The following is a 10,196-nucleotide window of genomic DNA, read 5'->3' on the forward strand; positions in this document are numbered from 1 at the left end:
CTCTCCTGGCAAAGCCACATGGCGTCTCATCCAGCTTCTCCCGCCCAGGGAGAAAATCATTCCCTCGGACCATTTGGATGGATTTTGTTTCCTTCCCAAAGCTCTGTAGCTGCTGGTGTTCCATGGTATGGTCTATACACTACTCCTAGTTCCATGCCACTGTGACCTCGATGATCTCTGTTTGGTGTGAGACATCAGCCCATGATCAACCTCCTCATTGAACCTGTGTCACCTGAAGCATCGCTCCAAGTTGGGGAGGGGGTGCAATGGCCTGGGGGAGGGAGGTGGCGAGGTTGGAAATGTACCAAGTGCTCCCTCAGTACGCCATTGCCAGGTTAATCAGCATTTACCCTCACTCCTCTTCTCTCACAGTTTTTGCAGAGATTCCTGTCTGTACCTGCTCAGCTCGGTTTCTGAGTTATGCAACAGAGCTGGAGGCAGAGCAATTACATCACAGATACAGCATACACACTCAGGTACACAGCCCCTCTGTTCCTCTTCAACACGTGCTGCAACTCGCCTTGTGTCTTCTGAACACGGTGAGCTACAGGACGTGCCATAGCAGAGTGAAACCAAAACCACCTCTACAACAGAACAGATTTCGTTCTCTTTCCTGGGATTTGGGCTTGGTTAGCAAGATGAGCATTTCTTGCCCATTCCTAATTGCTCTTGAACTGAGGGGGTTGATAGGGCATTTCAGAAGGTAATTACGAGTAAACCACATTCATTCATGGGATGTGGTCACCACTGGCTATTTATTGCCCAACCCTAATTGCCCAGAGGACAGTTAAGAGATGTCCACCTTGCTGTGGGTCTGGAGTCACATGTCGGCCACATTGGGTATAGATGACTGATTTACTTCCTGAAAGGGCATTAATAGTATTGTGCACAGTTTTGGTCCCCTTATTTGAGGAAAGATGTAATGGTATTGGAGGCAGTTCAGAGGACGTTCACTGGATTGATCCCAGAGATGAGGGGTTTGTCTTATGAGGAGAGATTGAACAGTTTGGGCCGATACTTTCTGGAATTTAGAAGACTGAGGGCAGATCAACTTGAGGTATTTGAGATGATAAAAGGTGTGTATATAATGGAAGTGGAGAGGATGCTTCCCCTTGTGGGGCATTCTGGGACGAGAGGTCACAGTCATAGAGTCATAGAGATGTACTGCGCGGAAACAGACTCTTCGGTCCAACCCGTCAATGCTGACCTGATATCCCAACCCAATCTAGTCCCACCTGCCCGCACCCGGCCCACATCCCTCCAAACCCCTTCTATTCATATACCCATCCAAATGCCTCTTAAATTTTGCAATTGTACCAGCCTCCACCTCATCCATGTATAGCAGCTCATTCCATACACGTACCACCCTCTGTGTGAAAAAGTTGCACCTTAAGTATCTTTTATATCTTTCCCCTCTCACCCCAAACCTACGCCCTCTAGTTCTGGACTGCCCAACCCCAGGCAAAAGACTTTGTCTATTTATCCTATTCATGCCCCTCATAATTTTGTAAACCTCGATAAGGTCACCCCTCAGCCTCCGATGCTCCAGGGAAAACAGCCCCAGCCTGTTCAGCCTCTCCCTGTAGCTCAAATCCTCCAACCCTGGCAACATCCTTGTAAATCTTTTTTGAACCCTTTCAAGTTTCACAACATCTTTCCGATAGGAAGGAGACTGGAATTGCATGCAATATTCCAACAGTTGCCTAAGCAATATCCTGTACAGCCGCAACATAACCTCCCAACTCCTGTACTCAATACTCTGACCAGTAAAGGAAAACATACCAAACGCCTTCTTCACTATCCTATCTACCTGTGACTCCACTTTCAAGGAGCTATGAACCTACACTCCAAGGTCTCTTTGTTCAGCAACACTCCCGAGGACATTACCATTAAGTGTATAAGTCCTGCTAAGATTTGCTTTCCCAAATTGCAGCAACTCACATTTATCTGAATTAAACTCCATCCGCCACTTCTCAGCCCATTGGCCCATCTGATCAAGATCCTGTTGTAATCTGAGGTAACCCTCTTCGCTCTCCAATACACCTCCAATTTTGGTGTCATCTGCAAACTTACTAACTGTATCTCTTAGGCTCACATCCAAATCATTTATGTAAATGACAAAAAGTAGTGGACCCAGCAACTATCCTTGTGGCACTCCACTGGTCACAGGTCTCCAGTCTGAAAAACAACTCTCCACCACCACCCTTTGTATCCAAATGGCTTGTTCTCCCTTTATTCCATGCGATCTAACCTTGCTAATCAGTCTCCCCTGGGGAACCTTGTTTGAATGCCTTATTGAAGTCTATATAGATCACATCTACTGCTCTGCCCTCATCAATCTTCTTTGTTACTTCTTCAAAAACCTCAATCAAGTTTGTGAGACATGATTTCCCATGCACAAAGCCATGCTGACTATCCCTAATCAGTCCTTGCCTTTCCAAATACATGTACATTCTGTCCCTCAGCATTCCCTTCAACAACTTGCCCACTACTGAGGTCAGACTCACCGGCCTATAGTTCCCTGGCTTGTCTTTACCGTCCTTCTTAAACAGTGGCACCACGTTTTCCAACTTCCAGGTTTTCGGGACCTCATCTGTGACTATCGATGAGGCAAATATCTCAGCAAGAGGCCCAGCAATCACTTCTCTAGCTTCCCACAGAGTTCTTGGGTACACCTGATCAGATCCTGGGGATTTATCCACCTTTGACCGTTTCAAGACATCCAGCACTTTCTCCTCTGTAATCTGGACATTTTGCAAGATGTCACCATCTATTTCCCTACAGTCTATATCTTCCATATCCTTTTCCAAAGTATATACTGATGCAAAATATTCATTTAGTATCTCACACATTTCATGTGGCTCCACACAAAAGCCACCTTGCTTTTGAGGGGCCCTATTCTCTCCCTAGTTACCCTTTTGTCCTTAATATATTTGTAAAAACCCCTTGGATTCTCCTTAATTCTATTTGCCAAAGTTATCTCTTGTCCCCGTTTTGCCCTCCTGATTTCCCTCATAAGTATACTCCTACTGCCTTTATACTCTTCTAAGGATTCACTCGATCTATCCTGTCTATACCTGACATATGCTTCCTTCTTTTTCTTAGCCAAACCCTCAATTTCTTTAGTCATCCAGCATTCCCTATACCTACCAGCCTTCCCTTTCACCCTGACAGCAATATACTTTCTCTGGATTCTTATTACCTCATTTCTGAAGGCTTCCCATTTTCCAGCTGTCCCTTTACCTGCGAACATTTGCCCCCAATCAGCTTTCAAAGGTTCTTGCCTAATACCGTCAAAACTGGCCTTTCTCCAATTTAGAACTTGAACTTTAAGATCTGGTCTATCCTTTCCATCACTATTTTAAAACAAATAGAATTATGGTTGCTGGCTCCAAAGTGCTCCCTCACTGACACCTCAGTCACCAGCCCGGCCTTATTTCCCAAGAGTAGGCCAAGTTTTGCACCTTCTCTAGTAGGTACATCCACATACTGAATCAGAAAATTGTCTTGTACACGCTTAAGAAATTCCTCTCCACCTAAACCTTGAACACTATGGCAGTCCCAGTCGATGTTTGGAAAGTTAAAATCCCCTACCATAACCACCCTATTATTCTTACAGATAGCTGAGATCTCCTTACAAGTTTGTTTCTCAATTTCCCTCTGACTATTGGGGGGTCTATAATATAGTCCCAATAAGGTGATCATCACTTTCTTATTTCTCAGTTTCACCCAGATAACTTCCCTGGATGTATTTCCAGGAATATCCTCCCTCAGCACAGCTGTAATGTTATCCCTTATCAAAAATGCCACTCCCCCTCCTCTCTTGTCTCCCTTTCTATCCTTCCTGTAGCATTTGTATCCTGGGACATTAAGCTGCCAGTCCTGCCCATCCCTGAGCCATATTTCCATCATTGCTATGAGATCCCAGTGCCATGTTCCTAACCATGCCCTGAATTCATCTGCCTTCCCTGTTAGGCCCCTTGCATTGAAATAAATGCAGTTTAGTTTATTAGTCCTACCTTGTCCCTGCCTGCCCTGACTGTTTGACTCACTTCTGTTCTCAGCTGTACCAGGCTCAGATTGATCACTTTCTTCAGTATCTCCCTGGGTCTCACCCTCCCTCCCCCGCTCTCCCCCCCACCCCACAGACCTTACTATTTTAAATCCTCCCAAGCAGTTCTAGCAAATTTCCCTGCCAGTATATTTGTCCCCTGCCAATTTAGGGGCAATCTGTCCTTCTTGTACAGGTCTACCCCAAAAGAGATTCCAATGATCCAAAAATGTGAATCCTTCTCCCATACACCAACTCCTCAGCCATGCATTCATCTGCTCTATCCTCCTATTCCATCCCTCACTAGCTCGTAGCACTGGGAGTAATCCAGTTATTACTACCCTTGAGTACCTCCTTTTTAAAATTTCTGTCCAACTCTCTATATTCTTCCTGCAGAATCGCAACCTTTTCCCTTCCTATGTCATTGGTTCCAATGTGGACAATGACCTCCTGCTGGCCCCCCCTCCCCCGTGAGACCATTCTGCACCCTCTCTGAGACATCCTTGATCCTGGCACCAGGGAGACAACACACCATTCTGCTTTTTCTCTGCTGGCCACAGAAACATCTGTCTGTACCTCTGATTACAGAATCCCCTAACACAATTGATCTCTTGGAAGCCAACGTACCCCTCATTGCATTGGAGCCAGTCTCAATACCAAAAACTTGGCTGTTCGTGCTACGTTCCCCTGAGAATCCATCACCCCCTACATTTTCCAAAACAACATACCTGTTTGAAATAGGTGTATCCATAAAAGACTCCTGCCCTAGGTGCCTACCTCTCTTACCCTTCCTGGAGTTAACCCATCTATGTGACTGTATCTGAGACTTCCCCCCCCTTCCTATAACTGCCATCCATCACATACTGTTGCTGTTGCAAATTCCTCATCGCTTCTATCTGTCTCTCCAAATGATCCACTCAATCTGATAAGATTCGCATCCAACAGCATTTATGGCAGATATAATTTGCAGTAACCCTTAAACTCTCTTTAAACTCCCACAACAGACAAGAAGTACATATCACTGCAAAGGCCAGTTTTGCTCCTTCACAATCTCCAGACCCAGAAATTAATACCGTCTTATTCCCCTACAAACACTGCCCCAGGTTAAATGAATAGTTATGGCTTATATTTTAAGTTTAATCAAGAGATTTATCTCCAAAAACATATAATCAAGAAAGAACCCACTGTACCCACTACTGCAGCCTTTCTCTTGGACAAACTTAAAACAACAATTAACGTATCTGATTCTGTGCTGTGAACTTCGCCCAACAGTTCCTCCAAGATTAGTTGTGAAATTCACAGTTTGTTAATTTTCCCAGATGCACTCCAATATCTAGCGATACACGAATTCAAAATCAGCAAAGGCAGTAACTGTGCATGTTCTCTCTCTCTCCTGTCCTCACCATGTGCTTCCTTTGTCTGCTCTTCTCCCTTTTAAAACTGCTGTTGTTTTGACTTTTGTTCCCAAAGTTCCAAAACAATGCTGCTCCTGGAATTCGAGAAAATCACCTCCAACACCTAAAATACCTCAAAACAAGAAGCAGCTCTTCCAGTCAGAATTTTTTCCCATTCCTCAGTCTTGGATTACCCAGAATCCTCGTCTTAGGATAAGGAGCAACAAATTTAAAACAGAGTTGGGGAGAAGCTACTTCTCCCAAAGGGTTGTGGATCTGTGGAATTCACTGCCCCAAGGTGCAGTGGATACTGGGACAGTGAGTAAATTTAAGGAGGAGTTGGACAGATTATAAATTGATAATGGTTTGTAGGGTTGTGGGGAGAAGGCAGGAAAGTGGTAACTCAGTGGTTAGCACTGCTGCCTCATAGCGCCAGGGACCCAGGTTTGATTCCAGCCTCAGGCGACTGTGGTGTTTGCACATTCTCCCGGTGTCTGTGTGGGTTTCCTCCAGGTACTCCGGTTTCCTCCCACAGTCCAAAGATGGCTTGGCCATGCTGAATTGCCCATAGTGCTCAGAGATGTAAAGGTTAAGTGTGTTAGTCAGGGGTAAATACAGGGGAGGGCGAATGGGTCTGGGTGGGTTACTGTTTGGAGGGTCAGTGTGGACGTGTTGGGCCAAATGGTCTGTTTCCACACTGTAGGGATTCTATACATTCTATACACAGCCATGATTGAATGGTGGAGCAGACTTGATGGGCCGAATGGCTTAATTCTGCTCCTATATCTTATGAACCTAAAATAAACCAGATGGGAATTTACAACAAAAAAAAGTGACTACACAGTTGCCATGAGAGGTGAGAGGGGAAAGATTTAAAAGGGATCTAAGAAGCAACCTTTTTCATGCAAAAGGTGGTGCGTGAGGAGGTGGTGGAGGCTGGTACAATTACAGCACTTAAAAGGCATCTGGATGGGTATATGTTTTGGAAGCATTTCGAGGAATATGGGCCAAAATTAATTTAGAATATCTGGTCGGCATGGATGAGTTGAACTGAAGGGTCTCTTTCCGTGCTGTACATCTCTATGAGGTCAAAGTTTTCACACTGGATGTTTGATCAGTTTCAAATTTCACCTTGTGCCAATAGTGGGATTTGAGCTTGTGTCCCTGGGACATTAGCCAGCGGGTCCAGATTACTGGTCTGGTGACACGACAGCAACACCAATGTCTCCTCCGTTTGGAGTTAAGCATAAGCTGGACATGTTAAGGACAGCAGGTTTCCTTCCCTTAACGATGTTAATGAACCTGATGGGTATCCCACAAGGATCAGTAATAGTTTCATGGCAACATAAGTGGATGTAGAGCAATATTGCAAATTTATAATTGTATTAAATGCTATTAAATATTAAATTGCATCAGCTACCCTGAAGTAATTTAAATCCGTGTCCCTAGAATATCAACCGCGGTTTCTGGATTACTGAGCCAGTGAATTAACTCTTACATCATCACCTTCCATTGAAGATTGGACCTTTGTATAGCACTGGGTGGGAGACCCTAAAGCTAGTTAACGCTTGCTCAGCTAAGGAAGACTACACAACGTTCATTCGGGGCAAGTTTGTGAGAAGTGTGTCAAATTATCCAGAATGGTTGCTTGATTCCTCAATCGCCTCACACCATGGGCAGACACACCATGGGCAGACACGTCCCAGGAATACGATCAACATGAGACTCTGCATGGGTTGCGCAAGCAGAGGCTGGGTTAGAAGGAACTCAGGAACCCAAAACCACAGCTCTAGCTTTGCGGAGAGATGACCGATACAATTCTATTCCTGTTCACAAATTTGCTGAATAGTTTCAAGCTCAGTCCAATCCAATGCGTCGGAGCAAATTACTGCAGATGCTGGAATCTGTACTGAATACAGAAAATACAGGATCTTCAGCAATTTCCAATCCAGCGAGCGTTTGATGGAGGATGGAGCAGGTAAAGGTTTTGGTCAAAGTGCTGAAGGGCAATATTGATAACGCTCACACCAGACCACCAGCTGCAGTTGGCAGAATGGAAACTTTACTTCATTCACCAGCTGCCAGTGTCATTCATACTGACAGTTACTAATGTCGCTGTCTCTGTCTCTGTCTCTGTCTCTGTCTCTCTGTCTCTGTCTCTGTCTCTGTCTCTGTCTCTCTCTCTCTCTCTCTATCTCTCTCCCTAAAAGGCCTTCCAACATCGCTCCCCTCACGCAACCTCTGATTTCAAACAGTCTCCTCAGAGGGATTTTCGATCTGAAAACCCAAAACAACCATCAAGATTTCACAGAATATTCCACCCATCAAGATCTTAGAAGAAGCAAGCAAATCCACACTTCATTCCTTCATATTTTACATTCTTCTGACCTACAGTCAATATTAAAGCTCACTGTTGAATCTGATGGTACAATCCTTACAGGCAGTGCATTTCCAATCAGATAATTTCGCTGTTTGATCTCTGATTATTTTGCCAATTATTTGAAGTGTTAATCTTCTAATCATTGGTCTTTATTTTATATTTAATGTTAATTGGTAGCGTCTTCGAAATTCTTTTAAAATTAATTCCCCTTCTACATCATTTCAGTAACCGCAAAAAATTTTTTTATTCAATATTTACTGATCTAAAAATATGACATCATATTCATTCAGTTTAAATATATGCTTTACACAGCCTCAACTTCTACTGACTTCATCTGAATGCGAAAATGAACATGTTCCTACCGTCCACTTTAACCAACCTTCTTCAGCACAAAGCTGCTGTTAAGTCGACGATCTCTGGCAAGCCAGACTATGTTCTCGTTCGCTCTGTAACACCGGAGGAAAAGGGCTGCAGTGAATGAGGGCAGTAGGAACCCGAGTTATAGAAGACATGACAACACCAACACACACGTCCCGCAAACCAGAAGCAGAGACAAAAATAGGAAGTAGTTCATGTAAATAAGCCTCCTTTGAAAAGTAATCAGGGTGAGCATGCGAACATGGCAACGCAGTAACAGTCTGTAACAGGTACTCGAAACAACAACAGCAACAAAAACAAGTTCACTGTCACAGAATCATACAGCAGAAAAGAGGTGCCCTTCCGGCCTGCACCAACCTATCTATACTTTTCACCACTTGGCCCACAGCCGGAATGTTATGACATGCCAAGTGTTTATCCATGTACATTTTAGATGTTGTGAGGTTTTCCATTGCATGACAAAGGAGGACAAATTCAACCTGACTGATTACCACCCCATCAACCTACTCTCAATAATCAGTAAAGTGATGGAAGGCGTCATCAACAGTACTAGTGAGCATCACCTGCTCAGCAATAACCTGCTCAGTGATGCCCAGTTTGGGTTCTGCCAGGGCCACTCAGCTCCTGACCTTATTCAGGCCTTGGCTTAAACATGGGCAAAAGAGCTGGATTCCAGAGGGGAGGGGAGAGAGAGACAGCCCTTGACATCAAGGCTGCATTTGAACAAATGTAGCGTCAAGGAGCCCTGATAAAACTGGAATCAGTGGGTATCAGGGGGCAAACTTTCCACAGGTTGGACTCATACCTGACACATAGGAAGATGATTGTTGTTGTTGAAGGTCAGTCATCTCAACTCCAGGCCATCACTGCTGGAGTTCCTCAGGTTAGTGTCCCAGACACAATCATGTAAAGCTGCTTCATTAATAATCTTTCCATCATAACGTCCGATATGAGGGTGTTTGCTGATGATTGCACAATGTTCAGCAACATTCACAGTGCCTTAGATACTGAAGCAGTCCATGTTCAAATGCAAACTGATCTGGACAATATGCAAGCTTGGTCTGACAAGTGGCAAGTAAAGTTTGGGATTATGGTAGGCATGCACTGGTTGGGCTGAAGGGTCTGTTACTGTGCTGTATGACACTATGACTCTATCACTCGTGCCACACAAATACCAGGTCATGACCATCTCCAATAAGAGATGATCAAACCATCACCTTATGACATTCAATGGCGTTGTCATCACTGAATCCTCCACTATCTATGTCTTTAGGGTTATCATTGACCAGAAACTCACCATATGAAGATCATGATGACAGGAACTGGTCAGAGGTGAGGAATACTGCAGCACGTGGCTCATCTCCTGACCACCCCACCCAAAGCCTGTCCACCATTGACAAGGCACAAGGCAGGAGTGTGATGGAATATTCCCCACTTGCCCTGGATGGGGGCAGCTCCAAAAGCACTCAAGAGGTTTGACACAGAGGGGATTCTGAGTCTGGGATTCCTCTGCTCTGTCTGTGGTTCTTTCCATCTCTTCACTTCTCTCTCTTCCTTCTGATTTATTTTTCCCTTTTATTTTATTTTACTCACCTCTTGGTGAGGAATTTGGTTGTGAGTCAGCCGAGCGGCACAGACCCGTGATGGTCACATCGGAGACAAGTTCAGGTTCCAGGCAGTGTCTGCATTGTCGAGGTGGTCCTAGCACTGACTCAACATCACGTTCAGCTTCCCTTCTCTCAGTGGCTCTGGGGTTGGGGGGGATCGGGGTTTGCCAGAGTGGAGAATGCGGTGTGGATCCGGCTGTTCGTCGCGGCTGCGGACTGGTGGCTCCTTCCACTGGCTCTGATTCGGTGGCGGCTGAAGGTGAGGTGGACCCGTCCCATCATCCCAATGGCCTGGGTTTTCCTTGAGGCTCCTGTAGGGTCTTGGCAGCAGCATGGATGGTCTGGATCGGCCTGAGGGTCTTGTCATCCACTTCAGAGGCTGTTTC

At 45.1% G+C, this 10,196-nt stretch overlaps 1 protein-coding gene across 6 annotated transcripts in view; it reads right to left on the reverse strand.

The window, feature by feature from the left end:
* Positions 1–8,355, reverse strand: part of LOC132823139 (B-cell receptor CD22-like) — a 79,629-nt gene extending 71,274 nt beyond the window's left edge. For 5 of the 6 annotated variants that reach the window (XM_060836697.1, XM_060836699.1, XM_060836698.1 and 2 more), the window contains exon 1: positions 8,188–8,355. The gene's annotated coding sequence lies outside the window, so the exon portion shown is untranslated. The remainder of the gene's footprint in view (positions 1–8,187) is intronic. The other variant, XM_060836695.1, reaches the window with a different exon arrangement.
* Between the last annotated feature and the right edge of the window lie 1,841 nt (positions 8,356–10,196).

The sequence above is a fragment of the Hemiscyllium ocellatum genome, chromosome 16, assembly GCF_020745735.1.
Source record: "Hemiscyllium ocellatum isolate sHemOce1 chromosome 16, sHemOce1.pat.X.cur, whole genome shotgun sequence".
NCBI lineage: Eukaryota > Metazoa > Chordata > Chondrichthyes > Orectolobiformes > Hemiscylliidae > Hemiscyllium > Hemiscyllium ocellatum.